The 17,759-nt window shown below is 49.1% G+C and overlaps 1 long non-coding RNA gene across 1 annotated transcript; it reads left to right on the top strand.

The window, feature by feature from the left end:
* The first annotated feature begins 192 nt into the window (after positions 1-192).
* LOC144825060 (uncharacterized) lies at positions 193-5,929 on the top strand. Its single transcript, XR_013609252.1, has 2 exons — positions 193-679; positions 5,307-5,929. It is a non-coding gene; the product is annotated as an uncharacterized LOC144825060 (long non-coding RNA).
* The last annotated feature ends 11,830 nt before the right edge of the window (positions 5,930-17,759 follow it).

Below are 17,759 nucleotides of genomic sequence, written 5' to 3'. Positions count from 1 at the left end.
TTACCTGTGCCCTCAGCTCTTACCTGTGCCCTCAGCTCTTACACCTGTGCCCTCAGCTCTTACACCTGTGCCCTCAGCTCTTACACCTGTGCCCTCAGCTCTTACCCCTGTGCCCTCAGCTCTTACCCCTGTGCCCTCAGCTCTTACCCCTGTGCCCTCAGCTCTTACCCCTGTGCCCTCAGCTCTTACCCCTGTGCCCTCAGCTCTTACCCCTGTGCCCTCAGCTCTTACCCCTCAGCTCTTACCCCTCTGCCCTCAGCTCTTACCCTGTGCCACACATTGAATTGGAGATCTCTGCCTCGTTCACAGTTGATAGATGGACCATATCAGTAATATTCATTGGCAGTCTGGGATGGGACAAAAACCTGACTGGAGGTGGTAGGGGGGTTTTGGGGAACTTGGACGATCACATTGTTTAAAGTTTGTCACTGTTAATGTGTACTCGCCAGCCTGGCACGCTGCTGCAGCCGGTGACTGCTCCTCTGAACTCTTCTCTCCTTCCCAGAGCTTAACACCAAGATGATTGGCTTTGACGAGTTCTTGCCCATGCTGCAGACAATTGCGAAGAACAAGGACTAGGGTACCTACGATGACTTTGTGGAGGGGCTGAGGGTCTTCGACAAAGAAGCCAATGGCTCTGTGATGGGCGCTGAGTTGCGACATGTACTAGTCACTCTGGGTAAGAGGCCATTTTGGCACAGTACTATTTTCAAGGCAGAGTATAATTGACTGCTGAACTCCCCAGCCCCCCTGCAGTGTTCAGGGCCCCCCTTTCTGATTCCGAGCTTAGATTTCTACCCGCGTCTGGATATTACAGTTAATGTGCCCTGTTTCAGCCTAACAAAGTGTCCTATCAATCTCATTTAACTGTACATTCTTTTGGGGCGAGGGAGGACGGGGACACGGTTGGGTTACAAGTGGTTTTTGGATTGCCCCTTCTACAGGCTAGAGCTTTGACTGACTAATAGTTAGTCTTGGTGAGCCATGTCCTGGAAATTGGTGGCCTCCTTGTCTTGTGGGTAGCGGCCACTTCAGAACATCTGCTCTGTCTGGTTTTACCCTGGTGGCTGGCTAGTCTCATCAGCCAGTGCTGCTTCTGTGGCGGAAGTGTATTTGGTGGGTAAGTGCTGGGTCTGAAGCTGTGCGTGCTGCTGCATTCTGGGCAGTTAATCTGGAAGGTGTTTGATCGAAGCCTGTGTGCATTTTTGTCCTTTCCATTGTGCAGGTGAGAAGATGTGTCTGTGTGTGTGGCTGTGTCTGTGTGTGTGGCTGTGTCTGTGTGTGTGGCTGTGTCTGTGTGTGTGGCTGTGTCTGTGTGTGTGGCTGTGTCTGTGTGTGTGGCTGTGTCTGTGTGTGTGGCTGTGTCTGTGTGTGTGGCTGTGTCTGTGTGTGTGGCTGTGTCTGTGTGTGTGGCTGTGTGTGTGTGGCTGTGGCTGTGGCTGTGTGGCTGTGGCTGTGTGGCTGTGGCTGTGTGTGTGGCTGTGTGTGTGTGGCTGTGTCTGTGTGTGTGTGTGGGTGTGGCTGTGTGTGGGTGTGGCTGTGTGTGTGTGGCTGTGTCTGTGTGTGTGGCTGTGGCTGTGTGTGTGGCTGTGGCTGTGTGTGTGGCTGTGTCTGTGTGTGTGTGTGGCTGTGTCTGTGTGTGTGTGTGGCTGTGTGTGTGTGTGGCTGTGTCTGTGTGTGGCTGTGTCTGTGTGTGTGTGGCTGTGTGCGTGTGTGTGGCTGTGTCTGGCTGTGTCTGTGTGTGTGTGGCTGTGTCTGTGTGTGTGTGTGTGTGTGTGTGTGGCTGTGGCTGTGTCTGTGTGTGTGTGTGTGGCTGTGACTGTGTGTGTGTGTGTGGCTGTGTCTGTGTGTGTGTGTGGCTGTGTCTGTGTGTGTGTGTGGCTGTGTCTGTGTGTGTGTCTGTGTCTGTGTGTGTGGCTGTGTCTGTGTGTGGCTGTGTCTGTGTGTGGCTGTGTCTGTGTGTGGCTGTGTCTGTGTGTGGCTGTGTCTGTGTGTGGCTGTGTCTGTGTGTGGCTGTGTCTGTGTGTGGCTGTGTCTGTGTGTGTGTGGCTGTGTCTGTGTGTGTGTGGCTGTGTCTGTGTGTGTGTGTGTGGCTGTGTCTGTGTGTGTGTGTGTGGCTGTGTCTGTGTGTGTGTGTGTGGCTGTGTCTGTGTGTGTGTGTGTGGCTGTGTCTGTGTGTGTGTGTCTGTGTGTGTGTGTGTGTGGCTGTGTCTGTGTGGGGCGCTCTGTCTGTGTGGGGCGCTCTGTCTGTGTGGGGCGCTCTGTCTGTGTGGGGCGCTCTGTCTGTGTGGGGCGCTCTGTCTGTGTGGGGCGCTCTGTCTGTGTGAGAGTGGCTCTATATGAATGTCAGTGCAATCCATCACGTCATTAACAATTACAGACCTTCACATCGCCAACACCTTGGCATTGGTTTGATAGTTGAAATAATTGGGCAGTGTGGTGGTTATAATATTAATTATGGGTATCTCAAAATAAAGGCTTTGTCAATGTGAAGGGCATGTCTTTGAAATTGGATGGCCTCTTCTCCCTATTTCATTTTTTTCCAAATCCTTCGGCTCTCTCATTGACCAATCTGTGTCCTTCAAAGGGCATGTCCAGAAAAGAGCACAGACTTCTGAGTCCCAGCTTACATTAAAGCACATTATAAAGCTTGCCCTTCATCTTAAACATTTGTGGTTCACGTTCCAGGAACTTGTCTTATCATTTGCCCAATGAGGCCCCACACTACTCTCCCACAGTTCTCATTAACACCTGTCAAAGTTTCTCTTACGCGGTCGCTTTTCTAATCGCCAACAACAGACAATGTGAGCTTGTTTGCCCTTCTTTGAAATAATTACATGAGTTCCCTCTCCATTTCATAATCCACCTCGAAGTGTGTTGTGTGAGCTACAAGGCACTTCTCTTGAGTAAACCTGAATACATTGCCTCTAAACATGGCTGGTGGACCAAACACTGCTGGCAGTTCATCTCTGGCTATGTTCTGTTATCTGCCGACATTCCATTAAATTCAGAGGCTGCTGTTTCATGATGCTTTGATTTGCATCTCTGCACCACCACTGCCATGCACACACACACCACCACTGCCATGCACACACGGACACCAAAAAAGAATTTATGCAAAGCATTGTCATTTACAATGCCAGTAACTCAAACTTAAATGCTGCGAGACCTATTGCATTGCAAATGCTTATTTTATATAGCTTTGCTTTTGAAGCAATTGCACCTCCTTGTCTTTATCTTACGATGTTTGCAGCTAAAGCACGAGTGCGTCAAAGGTCTCGCATTTGAGAGACTTTGATCTATTTGCATTGTAAATGACAATGTTTTTTTATTTGTCTTCAGAAAATCTACCAGAGGTTTTTCAAACCATTCAATCAGACTCGGTGTAACCCGTTGCCTTGCAGTCTGCCTTGGAGTCCTGCTCGCCTTGTCTCTTGGCTGTGCTCTTTTCCCTTGAGGGTTTCAGGTCACGGCCTGCTTGGTGGGGTTTGATTGCTTGCTTGTGGAGGGAGCGAGATTGCGGGTCATTCCCTAATAAGAGTCCCTGGTGTTTTTTAAACGCTTATCTGGCACACCCTGGTGGCAGAGTAGTTTCTAAAGGGTTTCTGTCCACATTGAAGGCCTTCTCTTCTAGGTTCCAACCAAGTTATTGTAGTTGAACTAGCAGTATGTGTATAAATTAACGTTTATTTATCTAAAAAAAATTCCAGGCTTACAAGGAACAAATAAAAAGGGAGAGCGTACTCATTGCTACAAGTATCCTAAACAACCCAACAGTCAAGTCCTGGTGCGTTTTCAGCTTGCCCTCGTGGGTGACTGGGATACCGAGTCCTGAGAGAGAGATACCAGCCCTCCAGCATTCTAAATCCCAGGTACTGAACTGACTAAAACCGTATAGAGAATTCTTGAGTCAGATTCTTGGCAAAACAAACTTAACTTAAACTGCTACTTACTTACTCCCTCCCACGTATTAGGCTTAGGTCAGGTACACCGGGGTAGGCGTAGTTAGAAGCACCATTGACGATTAGTCAATGTATATATGTATGTATATCTTTTATCCATTTTAAAGTATCATATGGCTAAGAAACCATATCAATGCTTTTACAGTATTTTATAATCCTGCTTTTACTATATGCATTCTACTTAACCCTAAGTATTGCAATTGTAGCGATTCATTTCTCTTGTATGAGAAAAGAGACTGATCAATAAATAACACCTTTTATTGAAAACGCCCGTCTCTTTTTTTCTCTACAATCTGGTGAAACTAAGAATGCACGTATTGACTGAGTAAAATAGCTGTCTTTTGTTTTCACACGACTCTAGAGATGTACTCTTGATCAGGGAGAGCAAAGTTGTCATGTTCTATGGTTGTCAGAAACTAAATCCCTTCTTGTCTATCCAGGGAGGTTAAAATCCTCCTCGCCTATTCGAGAAAGTTTCTAGTGAACTCTGAGCTAGCTGGCACACAAAATTTAAGTCTAATATAGTCCGTAGAAGACCTAGTTACCCTCTGTCCTACGTCTATACTATTGAAGATATTATTCCAATGCTCAGAGCCTATTGGGAATATAGGAACTACACTACACCCCACTGACCCCACTGGTGCGGCCCTCAGGCACAAACCACAGTGTAAATTTGGCCCCTGAGAGAACGTTTGTGAGTACCCATGACCTATGCTGTGCTTCCAAGCGCTGAGATACCCCCCTGGGGGTGATTCAAGCGCTATACACATTAAATAAAATCATTAATTAAATTAAACAGGTACACATGCTGCAAACGGATAAGTTAGTTACCATCAACAATTAGCTTGCAGCCTGTAATGCTGTGGATGCACTTGCACCCTTCCTGCCACCAGGGCTCACACTGCATATTGAATGTTCAGATCTGTGTACTCCTTCCTCAGCTTTGCAAATAACACTTCTTCCGTACTGAGTTTCACCCAAAAAATTGTAGTTTCGCAGGAAATGAATTTCTTGGAAATGTGATGCCCACCCTCAATATTCCAGTCATCGCCCCCTCTGTACAAGGACTCCTCGGAGCTCATGGGCGTTCATAGACCTGGCATGGATTTTTCCATCCTATGGTCTGTCTGGACATACTCTAAAATTTAGAAGTCCTGCATATGTTCTCTCCGTTGTAAGATGCCTTTTCTAATAATATATTCTTTCTGCTTTTTTGTGATCTGAAATCTGATTTCTTTACTTGCACTGTACACAAGACTTTTGCTGTTACTTTTGTAATAGTTGGTGTGCATTTGTTCTTGAGAATTTTGCTAAAGATGGTTTAAAACTTGTGTTTACTTTTAGGGTGAGAATCCCTTTGAAATCGTTGAACAAACGGGAGAATCGGTAGTTGAGGAAACAACTGATGCGAATGATGAAGACAATGACCAAAACGAAAAGGAGGACATTGATGGTGAAAACGATGAAAATGAGGAGCAGATAATGTGGAGGCAGAAAGTGCAGATGCGGATGATGCTGCTGACCCAAATGATTACTCTGGGGACTTAACAACCACTGATGAAAAGTAGTTGAGAAACTGCCCTGAAAGACCAAACACTTTAGCACACTGCATTGGTGGACTTTAAGAACAATTTTCCGCAAAGTTGAGCAGTTCGTTCACCCTGCATGCATTCCACTTCTGTTTTAATTGCCTATGGGCAAACCGGTTTTAAGTTTAGTTTTTTTATTAAACTAAAGCTTGTATTAAGCACAGCAAATGCGTCAGTATTCTTCCAGTGTAAATTGATTTGTTCATGGTTACGTTTTGAGGAAATTTGAGCAGTTTGGGTTCTAAACATTCCAATGTGATTTTTTTTTCTCAGTTTTTAGCGCCCAATGTAGTGTTGTATATAATTCAAGCTGTTGTAGCAAAGAAACCCTGATTATGTCCTGCAGTAATAAAGGCTTACAACAAGATTATACACTTATTTTGCACCTCTCCTATATGGTACTGTCTACCTCAAAGAACGGGTACACTCAAGGTGGTGTATAATGTGTTTTATGCCCGGAGGTAGCGCCCCAGGGGGGAGCACTTGCCTGTTTAATGCTGATCAAAGGCTCTTTGCTGAGGTGTGAGATTGGAGAGGGGGCCGAGGGTATTCTGGGCGACGAGGTGTTACTGTAAGGCCTGGTAGCCTCTGGATAATGAGCAGAGGTGGGGATGGCAAGAAATATCCGCTCTGCCTATGGGGGCCTTGTGACACCAGCTGGGTGATTCACCCACCGAGGTGTTCCTTTCTTGCTTTAAAGCGTTCGATTTGTCTTGTGTTTTTTCTGCACTTTTATTTAGCGCGAACCCTATCGGAAGGTATTGCAGCGCTTTAAATGAACACTAGTTACATCACACAAGGTCACTTTTTAAACCAGATAAACAAGCATTTTCGGAAATTATGTAGAATATTCCTTTTGTGGAGTGCTGCAGTCGGGCCGGAGCTGAATTTTAATCAGGGGGGGGACTGCAGTGATGGACTGCAGTGTGTCTGCTGTTATACCAATGGCATAAATCACGCCAAGCCAGACTCTGTACCCACAGGCACCAGCTCCCGACTGTCAGGGTGGTCGGGAGGCAGCTGGAAAGGTCTGAGGTACCAGGGAGAGGGGGCTGGACACAGACAGGGACGGAGGAACAAAGGAAGCAAGAAAGAGCGGGAAAGACTAGGAAGGAAAGGAGAGGAGGAAGAAAATAATATGATAAGGAAGAAGGAGGAGGGGCGAAGAGAGGGATAAACGGAGGAGGGGGTTATGAGGGAGGAGAACAGAAGTGGATTGACAGAATACAGACTACGGAAATAAAGCGCGAAAACGAAGGAAGCAGTTGAGGCAGGCATGCAGGGTGGAAGGAGTAGAGGGGAAAGATCAACAGGATAGAAAGAAGAGAATGGAAGGAATAAAGCTGGAAAGCTGCACATTGGGGACACAAGAAATAATGAGCAGAAGTAGAGACGGAGAAAAGCAGAAGCACAGAGAAAGAGACTGAAGAGGATGGGGCAATGTTGGAAAGAACGAGGAATGAGGTAAGAAAGAGAAAACCGGAGCGAGAACAAGGAAGGTTGAATGAAGAAGAGGAAATCAAATAAGGAAGGCAGTAATAAAGAAGATATGAGAATACAGGTGATGAAGTTGTAGAAAATATGGAGGAAGGGGAAGAAAGGAGAAAGTACACCAAAGCATGTAAGAAAATAAAAGATGCATCGAAGATGAAGAATGGGAGACGGAGATTGACAAAGAGGAATACATGAAGGAGGAGACTGAGGGAAGGTGATAGAAATGGGAGGAAAGTGAACAAGTCAGTGTAAAGTGGTAGGTGGAATGAAGCATGGGCCGCAAAGAACACCAAATAAAAAGCGAGAAAAACTAGCTCTGGCATTGCGCGGAGTGGGGCGGGGGAGCGGCTTCCTTTCAAGTCTGATGCCGAGGCATGGTGTGGGATGTGGCTGGTGATGTGCACGCGCCTGGCTCACATGAACTGAATTGAATCTGCAGTTTGGGGAGACTTTTCGGAACAACTACACAAACACAATTAGGAGGGGACCCAAGGGAAAGTTTAACGACCGAGCTCTGGATACATTCCCTACAGTATACTCATAACAACAAAGGTACCAGAGGGTCAAATAGTGGCAAGTGTACTCGGACTGGGACTAGATACTGATACCAGCAGCTACACCCTGACTCTTATAAAACTAGTAAGATAAGACAAACCTGTGGATGGTCTTGAACACCCATCAGTCACCACTCGGAACCGCCCGTCATCATTTGGGGTTCCGTGAGAGACCCCCACACACACACACCAAGATGTCTTTTAACAAACAGGAATGGGCCGAGCAGATGACCATTGGTCCCTCCCCAGTCGGCACAGATGCCGGTTTGAAGTACCGACTGAAAGAGCGGTGCTTCACTTTTGCCCTGAGCCGCTGCCAGGTGGGGTGAGGTCTTCACACCTTACAATTCGGTGAATAACTGAAATTGTAAGAGGAGACGGGACATTGCACCTAGGAGTTCCAGGTGATATTTGTGCCAGTCTGTCTATTGATTCACTATTTGTTTATTTATTTCACAATTTGAGTACACGTTTTGGTATTCATTTGCTGCAGTAGCCATAGTCGTCAAATAGGTCCTGAAGAAAGCAAGGCATAATGGCCGTGAATTGCTGAAACATGTTGACCACGTTCCACCATTAGACAGTGTATATCTTTACCTGTCTTGACTATTTTTAATGTTGGAAGAGGAAGCATTATCCGAATAAATTTGTTCTTCACTTCCCAATCCAATTTTTTTTTTTCACAACCGATTTTATTAAGGAATTCAAGCAAGGCAATCAATGTGGCACCCCACAATCAGGAGAAACCACCAAGCATTTGGATACATTACATCTAGCAGGATCGAAGGTCGAAATGAAATCATCACAAATCTTATTTATTTGAAACAACCCCCCACCCCATCCCATCCCAACTCCCCACCACCCTCAACTAATTCCACCCCGCAGTCCCACCCTAACCCTGTGCACGTGTAAAAAGGGGGAAACAGCGTTGTGTGAGTATAGTGTATCCGCCAAGGCGCAAGACACAGGCCCATGCAATGGGGGAGCTTAGGGCTCCTCTTCGGGGTCGATCGGGGGGTCCAGTGGCAAGTCCCTGTAATCGGCCCATCTTTTCCATATCTTAAAGTGCTTGCGAGGGCACCCTCGCGCTTCAAAGATCGGGCGCTCCAGACCCATACAGAAGTCTAGTCCCGCTTTCCATACACACAAAGGAGGTGCCCGTTCGTCTTTCCATGGTCTCTTGGCTAGGTCTCTTTTGGCTAATACAAGTCCCAACAGCAATAGATGGCGCTTATAGCAATTCCCCCCCATTCCTGCAAGAATATGGAGCAATCCCAGCCGGTGGGTGCGGGGTAGATCCCAGTGTAGTACCTCAGACAGGCAATTCCACACACCTCTCCAAAAGCCAGCTATCCCAGGACACAGCCACACCGTATGAAGCAGCGAGCCCATCTCCATCCCACAACGCAGGCATTCCGACGATTCAATCAGTCCCGCCTTCCAGAGGCGTTCACGGGTAAAATAAGCCCTGTGGAGAATTTTAAATTGAATAAACCTGAGCCTCATTGCGATGGCAGTGTCTCGTGGGGATTCCAGGGCCTCTCGCCAATCATCCTCGTCCATGGGACCAACATCTGCCTCTCAGGCCGTCCGCAGGGGAAGTAAATCAGAAGCGCAATGAGTGACCACCGTTTGGTATATCCGGGATACTTTTTTGTCACCGAGATCACCCATGAACAACTTCGCCTCAATAGGGCTGAATTCGGGGAGCGAGTCAAGATCGGCAATGTATGGTGTTAGCGCATGCCGGAGCTGTAAATACCGGAAGAATTGGGACCGTGGCATGTGGAACTCCGCACTGAGGTCCTGGAACGATTTAAGAGCACTGCCAGTCATTTAGGATGAGCAGGTGAGCTGCTTGGTAGTAGGACAGGAGGTCCGAGGTGGCGAGGCCCCCACAGTACGTAGATAAAAAGCACGTACGTAGCGCCACCCGGGCAGAACCCCCAGCCCATAGGAACCGCCCCAAGACCGAATTCACCTGCCGAAACCATGAGGTCGGGACCGGATGGGGATAATTTTGCAGTTGATACAGAAGGCGTGGAAGCGCTACCATCTTAAAGATGGCGGATCGGCCAAAGATATTAAGGGGCATTCGGGACCAAGTTTTCACGTCGGCTTGCACCCGCTCCCAGACCGGAAGTACAGAACGTTCCCACGTGAGGGTCGCAGATTCCGACAGGAACACTCCCAGGTATTGCAAGCCAGTGGTCGCCACCTGCAGGTCCAATGTCCAAGGGTCCGACACTGTGCCACCTCCAAGGACCCACAGGGTAGATTTACCCATGTTCAAATATAGGCCGAGACCTCTCCAAAGACCCGCATAATTTCCAACACTCGCGGCCCGGAGCGTCGCAGGTCCGTAAGGAAGAAGAGAACGTCATCAGCGTATAACGCGATCCTATCAGAGAGGCCCCAGGGCCACACAAAGCCACGCATCTGCGCGTCCATACGGACCCAGGCGGCCAACGGCTCCATAGCAAGGGCAAAGAGGTACGGGGATAAAGGGCATCCCTGCCGGGTCCCCCGGCCAATGTGGAAGGTCTCCGACACCGCCCCGGCAACACGCACAGTAGCTGTGATGTCCGTATAGAGCAGCTTAATATATGATAGAAATACGGGGCCCAGGTTAAGACAGGGCAGGAGCGCGAACAGAAACGTCCAGCTCACCAAGTCAAACGCTTTGTTAATATCAGCAAGCAACAAGGCCGCCTGCTCACCTGTGGCCCCCATGGCATCAATCGCAGCCCACGCGTGCCGAATATTATGGCGTGTAGCCCTACCGGGCATAAAGCCCGATTGATCGGGGTGTACCAGTTCCGTGATATACGGAAGCAACCGATTAGCCAGGGCCTTGGCCAGTATTTTGGCTTCTATGTTAAGCAGCGAGATAGGGCGATAAGAGTCGTGCCTATCAGGGGGCCTACCCGGTTTCTGGAAAACCACAAAAGCCTACCCTGCGCCGCTTCAAGCGCACGCCGAAAGTGGGGCCCTAGTTGCGTGTGGAACTTTTTATAGAATTCACAAGGGTAACCGCTCGGTCCGGGGGCTTTGCCCACGTTAAGCTGTCCCAGAGCATCTCCCAGTTCTTCCGCTGTGAGAGGAGCATCCAGATAATGATGGGCGGTCATAGGGCTTACCACACCGTGTTGAGGACTGTATACCTGGGGCCCTGGTGACCGACACTGGGACGGAAAAATCCCGATTGGCACCGAGTGCATTCTGGAGCGAATGCTCCTTTAATGTACGTTTGATCCTCCTTGTAACTCACCCAGCCTTGTAAGGGTGTCCGAATGTAATATTGTAGTGCCAAGCACCAATCACGCCCGTGTAAGGGTGTCAGAATGTAATATTGTAGTGCAAGGCACCAATCACGGAGGAGTAAGAGGGGGAGCCAACCCTTTGCACACCAGAAGTGAAATTAAAAATATAACCGGCTCCTGAGCAGAGCTGTAGTCCAAATCATTGCAGCCCACAAAGGCGTAAGAGCCATGTCTAGTTATAAGGAGCGTGTGCGCACTCCGAGTGCCCTCTTGTTGTTACAGCCGGTAAGGCGTAAGTCAAAAAATTGCTCCGTCTGACCTTGAGGCATTAAGAGCCTAGGAGCAATTTGGGAACACAAGCGAAGGGCGTAATCCAAACTGGTATAAGTGGAACCTGATTGGGTTACGCCCCCCGGCTCGTAATCGGCTCTAATCCGCACTCAGCCACTTGGGAAGGCCTGTAGCGGATAAGCGCGAAACTGCGCCATGATAGGAAGTAGTCCCCGACGTACCCATGGAAGTACATTGTGAAGGTACTAGTTTGGGACAATATATAGTACCTACCTGCACTGAATACGGAACCCTTGGCATTAGTAAGATACCTTACCACCACTGACAGTGGCGTAGTAGTAACGCTGGAACCCCAGAGCGGGGCCAAGCTCTCCCAGCCCCGTCTGGATTTAGCGTCCAGTTGGGCCAACGTATGTAGAGTCAATCTATAAAATGAGAGCACGCCATCTCCACACCAACGTGAGCGTCTTAAGGCTGCGTGACCGGAAGTGTTAACCATTTCGTGTTATGACACAAAGACATCGTCTAGGCAGTTGAGGCATGAAGCTTATATGCAAATTGCACAGGCATTGCAACTAGAAGCGCACATTGGTAAAACCCCACCGGTCAAGGAACATTTCAAGTATCCCGCCCGTGGGCGAAAACAATTCCTGGCGGGAACACTTAGTAAGCGTGAGAAACCAAGGGACAGTAAATAATACAGAAAAGCTGCAAGATCCCTTCTATAACAGGTGGAAGTACATATGAACACATATAACAGAGATCCGTCAGGCCTTTATTGTAAAAGGGGTGTAAACGGGTATAAAAACTAAGTCTAATAAGGCCACCCGCGTTGCGGATAGACCGCCGTATTTTGATCTTAATTTGATTTTGATTTTGACTTAAGACTGACTCCTGTGGTGGCGCAGTCTAGTTTATGCACGTCACGTACCGACGTGACGTACAGGCGCCGGGATTAGCGCGAAAGCCGAGAGCGGTGCACCATCGGCTCGGCGCTCTTTAGAGGTTATAAATTAAATAAACCTGACGCAAATCCTCTACACTTGCAGTGTCTTCATTTATGGTAACCACTACGTTACACTGGCGACGAAGGTGGGATGTTAGATCCACCCACCACGAGGAACGACACGAGCAGGAGCCACCGAGGGAACCAACAACCACACCGGTGTACAGAAGACACGTGGCAGAGGAGCAGGACCACAGCGCTGAAAGGTCAAGAGAGCTGGAGGTCGGGGCGAGACTAGCCAGAATCAAACACACAGGTACCAGCCCTAAAGAGCGTGGCAGAGCCCAGGATCGCCCAGAAAGGCAGAACAAACCTACCGAAGGGACAGGGCACTACCCAGAAGCCCACAAGATAGCGCGCCAAACCAAGCAAGCCCAAGGCAAAGCGCGCCAAACCAAACAGCAACCGGCGAGACAGAGAGACAGCGCTGGATCCCCCACCGAAGAGCGAGGGGGCGGACGCAAGTAGTCCCCAGTCTCACACAAGCAAGGAAGAGCAAGACAACACACCAGGCAGTCCCAGGAACCAAGGGAGCACGCCCTCCGCGATCAAGAGTGAGAAGATGAGTGCGCAGGCGGGATACGCGATGGCGCCAGTACAATTTCTACCCAGGCCAGGGGAACCACTAATGAAGTGGGAGGACTGGAGAGAATACATAGACAATTTTATAGAAGTATTGGAAGACGAGAGCGAGGAGGTGTTCAATCCTAAAAGAAAAAAACGTATCCTATTACTCAACCTAGGCCCAGAAGGTCTGAGAATATACAAGAGCCTGGTGCCAAAGGAAAGAGGAAGCACGGAGGACAACGTGCATGCCAATGCCATCGATGACCTAAATGAACACTACAGACCGGCGGTGTGTGTGTCGGTAGACAGATTTAATTTCCAGCAGAGGAAACAACGTCCAGGCGAGACAGGGGAGGAATATGTTGCAGCCCTGAAGAGACTGGCGTCCACGTGCAAGTACGATAATTGGGAAGAAGAGTTCATCAAGGACCAGGTGGTGATGCACACCACGAGCACAGCAGTGCAGGACAAGCTGTGGGCCAGCGGAGACACCACCCTGAAGGAAGTGATGGTGATTGTCAAAAGAGCAGAACTGGCGCGCAGGTGTGCGGAAGCAACGAGGAAGGAGACGGCACCCACCGCCATGGTGAACAGAGTAGACGATGAGGAACCGCGCCGGGACCACAAGTACAAGGGGTCGGCGGCGAAGGGACCCAACAGATGGCAAGGCAACCCAGGCCCTCCGGGTAAAGAAGCGGGAAGCAACAAGAAGTCATGCTACCGGTGCGGGAGCTGGTCCCACGAGGCGCACGACAGGAAGTGCCCAGCATTACGCGCAAAATGTATGTACTGCGGGATAGTGGGCCACTATGAGAAGGTGTGTCGGAGAAAGGCCGCGAAGAGCGTGGTGAAATACATCGGACAGGACAGTGAAGAACACGAAGAGGGCACGGAGGAAGATGTCGTCACAGTCATTTATATCAAGGATCAAGTACTAGGCGTAGATGGTCAAGTACCGAGTGTTGACGGCAAGAGAACAATGAAACCCGTCCTGGAGATGTCGATTGGAGGAATACCGATAAACGTGGTGGCTGACACGGGTTCACCTTACACCATCATTCAGAGAGCAGTATGGGAGGAGAGCTTTGCACCACACCTAGGCCCAGAACTGGAAAAGCTGGACATCCGACCAGTGACGTACAATGGGGACCGAATACCCATGGCTGGGTTCAGACCATTACATTTCGAGTTCAGAGGCCGATCTGCGTTCTGCAAACTCTACATATCAGAGAGAGGACCCTCGGTCCTAGGATGGCTTGACCAAGGCGACCTGGGCATCAAGTTGGATCCAGGGGGCAAAGAACAGATACTACTCACGGAACCGGGAACATGGCCGGACCTGGACAAATGGAAAAGTGAGTACCCTAAGGTTTTCGGAGGCACAGTTGGAAGGATGGAGAAGTTCGCGCACAAGATAATCCTGAAGGAAGATGCCATACCGGTCGCCCACAAGGTGAGGAATGTGCCATTGGCGGTGAGAGACGCAGTGCAAGAGGAACTACAGGATCTGGAGAGGAAAGGGATCATCGAACCCATCACATGCGCGGAGTGGCTCGCGCCCTTGGTAGTAGTGATGAAGCCAAGCGGGAAGGTCAGGCTGTGTGTCGACCTACGCGAACTGAACAAGAACATTGTGGTGGGGAAATTTCCCTTGCCCAGGATCAAGGAAATGCTGGCCAGCACAAGGGGGGTCAAATGGTACTCAACCATAGATTTGACCTCCGCCTACCACCAGATTTCCCTGCACCCGGAGAGCCGCAAACTAACCTCGTGTATCACCCCATTTGGGTGCTATCAGTTCCGCCGCATGCCGTTCGGGCTAGCATCAGCGGCTGCGGTGTTCCAAAAGCTGATGCACCAACTATTCAAAGACACAGATGGAGTCCAATACTTCCAGGACGACATCCTGGTAATGGGATGGGACAGACAGGATCATGACAACAAACTCGGAAAAGTACTAAAGATCCTTGAGGGTAAGGGCCTCACAGCTGAATGGACCAAGTGCCGGATAGGGATGGAGTCCGTGACGTACCTAGGACACGAGATAGAGGTGCGAGGGGTTACCCCGAAAGCAGACAACGTGAGAGCCATTTGCGAAGCACCACCGCCCTCCAACAAAGAAGAAGTCCGATCGTTCATTGGAATGGCGGAATATTATAGTAAGTTCGTGCAGCACTTCGCCTCCAAGACCCACCACATGAGGCAACTGACGAGAGACAACACAGAATTCTGCTGGACGGAGGAAGCGCAAGGCAAATTTGAAGTCATCAAGAGAGAGGTGGCAGGAGCAGTACCACTCCAAGGATATGACCCCTAAGGTAACACAGTGCTCACCACCGATGCCAGCGACAAGGGGCTGGTTGCCGTCCTGATGCAAGACCGAGGTCAGGGGAGAATGGAAACGCTCAGCTTCGCATCCCGCGCACTGAGTGAAACTGAAAAGAAGTACAGCGTAATTGAAAAAGAAATGCTAGCGGTCGTATGGGCCATGACCAGATTCAGGCAGTTTTTGTGGGGCACACGTTTCCTATTGAAAACAGATCATAAACCCTTACTGAAGGTACTAACGTCCAGCGGACACGCAAGTGCTACGCCCAGAATCTCAAAGATGACTCTCAAACTGCTAGAATTTAGATACGATGTCGAACACATCCCCGGCAGTAGGAACAGGGTGGCAGACTATCTGAGTAGAGCAGTGGCCATGGATCAGAGTGGAGAAGACCAAGCAGGGGCGGAAGAAATGGTGGCACTCACAGAAGACCAAGAGAAAACCATAGAACATCAGGAATGGAAGGAAGCATATGGAGAAGACCAGATCCTAGAAAAAGTAAAATCATACATCACGAAGGGATGGCCAGACAAAATACAAACCCGTGGGGACCTCAACCCATACTTCGAAGTCAGAGAAGAGTTGTCGATGGACGACCTAGGAGTGTTTGTATACAGAGGGGAGAAAGTCATCCCCCCGGCAGGAATCATCCCCAAACTATTGGACATTCTCCATGAAGGACACTTGGGGATAGGGAAATTGAAATTGAGAGCCAAGCAAAACTACTGGTGGCCAGGGATGGACGTAAAGGCTGAGAGGCATGTCAGGGACTGCTCACAGTGCCAAGGGGCGGATAAGACACTTAAACCACTACTCCCGGCTCTCGGCAAGTTCGATCCCCCTAGGAACCCATGGGAAGAGTTATCAGCGGATATTCTGGGCCCGATACTGGACATACACGGAGTCCAAAAGTATGTATGTGTTCTTATGGATAGGTACTCCAAGTGGCCTGAGCTGAAAATAGATGAGGCGATGGATGCGGAGACCATTATTAAGTTCCTGGCCGACACATTTGTGAGGGAAGGCATCCCTAAGTCCATCCTGAGCGACAATGGTCCCCAATTCAGGTCAGAGAAATGGAACAATTTCATGCAGAGAAATGGCATACTGGTCAAGCACATGTCAATATATCACCCCGCAGGAAACGGACTGGTGGAGAGATTTAATAGAGTGGTGACGGGGTCCGTTCAAGCAGCTATCGCCAACAACAAGGATTGGGAAAAGGAGATATGGCACTTGGTATGGGCGTACAGGATCACCCCTACAGGGACAGGGTACAGCCCCTTCCAGATATTAAGAGGCCGCGAACCATTCACTCAAGACAATAGAGTGTGGAAGGAAAAGACTATAGTGAGCGAATGGTCCCCTGCAGTGGTGCGAGCCAACTTGGAAAGGGCGCAAGCCATTTACTCAAAACACTACAACAACCGGAAAAACGTGAAGGAGACAAGATTGGAAAAAGGAGAATGGGTGCGAGTAAAGTTGGCAACGCTGCAAAAGAAAGGAGACAGCAAGTATATCAAGCCTATGCAGGTCAAGGAAGTGATGGGCAGAGCAGCTCTGCTAAGTGACGGAAACGTGTGGTCACTGGACGGCATGGCAAGATGCAACAAAGTACTACGTTGGGACCAGGTTGGAGCAGACCTGGAAGACAAGGAGGAAGGAGCTGCAGAGCAAGAACATTCTGAGATGCATCCGGATGAGAAGAGCCGAGAGCAGCAGGAAGAGATACCCGGTGGTGCCAACCAAGCGTTGGCTAGTGAAGGTAACGTGAATAGAAGAGAAAATAGTGAGGCTGCATTTAGAAGTGGAAGGAGCGATGAAAGGACTCAGGAAGGAGGTACCCCATCCACCCCGGTGAGACTGACCCGGAGGGGGAGAGCGGTGGTCAAAACAGCCTGGTTCAGAGACTTTGACATGAACGGCGGACTGTGAGTTAACAGTTTCTGTATTGGGAAAAAGGGCGAGATATGTGGTGGTGCAGTCTAGTGTATGCACGTCACGTACCGACGTGACGTGCAGGCGGCCATGTTCTGGCTGCGCGCACACAGGCGCCAGGATTAGCGCGAAAGCCGAGAGCGGTGCACCATCGGCTCGGCGCTCTTTAGAGGTTATAAATTAAATAAACCTGACGCAAACCCTCTACACTTGCAGTGTCTTCATTTATGGTAACCACTACGTTACAACTCCTCCTCCAAAGACACCTCCAAATCTAATTCACACCCTCGCTATCATCTGAAGGAAGACCTCCCATTATTGAAAAGTCTATTGTCCAGGACTATGGAAGTTCCTTCCGAGTGTGTTCTGGTAGTTTGAATGTTTACCATTTTTTCCAGTATTATCCTTGTACCTGTTATGGTACCCTTTTGTAACTTGAACATGTCACTTTTCTCTTGTAACACACTGTTTGCTACCTCTCACATTTTGTTTGCTTTAGATACTTGCACAAGTGCCACCATTGCCTACGTAACGTTTGTTCTTGTGCTGGAGTGTCTGCCATTTATTGCAGTATTATACCTCTACTTGTACTTTGTGTGCTTTTGTAACCTGCACACATATCACTTTTTTCTCCTCTAATGTACCGATTGCTACCTCATGTATTTTGGTTGCTCACTATTGTCACTTTTGATCATGTAACTTAACGTTTGCTTTTGTAATTTGTTAATTTGCAATTGTTTCCTCTTGTATCATTACTGGTCCTATT

Source organism: Lissotriton helveticus, chromosome 3_1 (assembly GCF_964261635.1).
Source record: "Lissotriton helveticus chromosome 3_1, aLisHel1.1, whole genome shotgun sequence".
NCBI lineage: Eukaryota > Metazoa > Chordata > Amphibia > Caudata > Salamandridae > Lissotriton > Lissotriton helveticus.
This window is presented reverse-complemented; position numbering and strand designations above follow the sequence as displayed.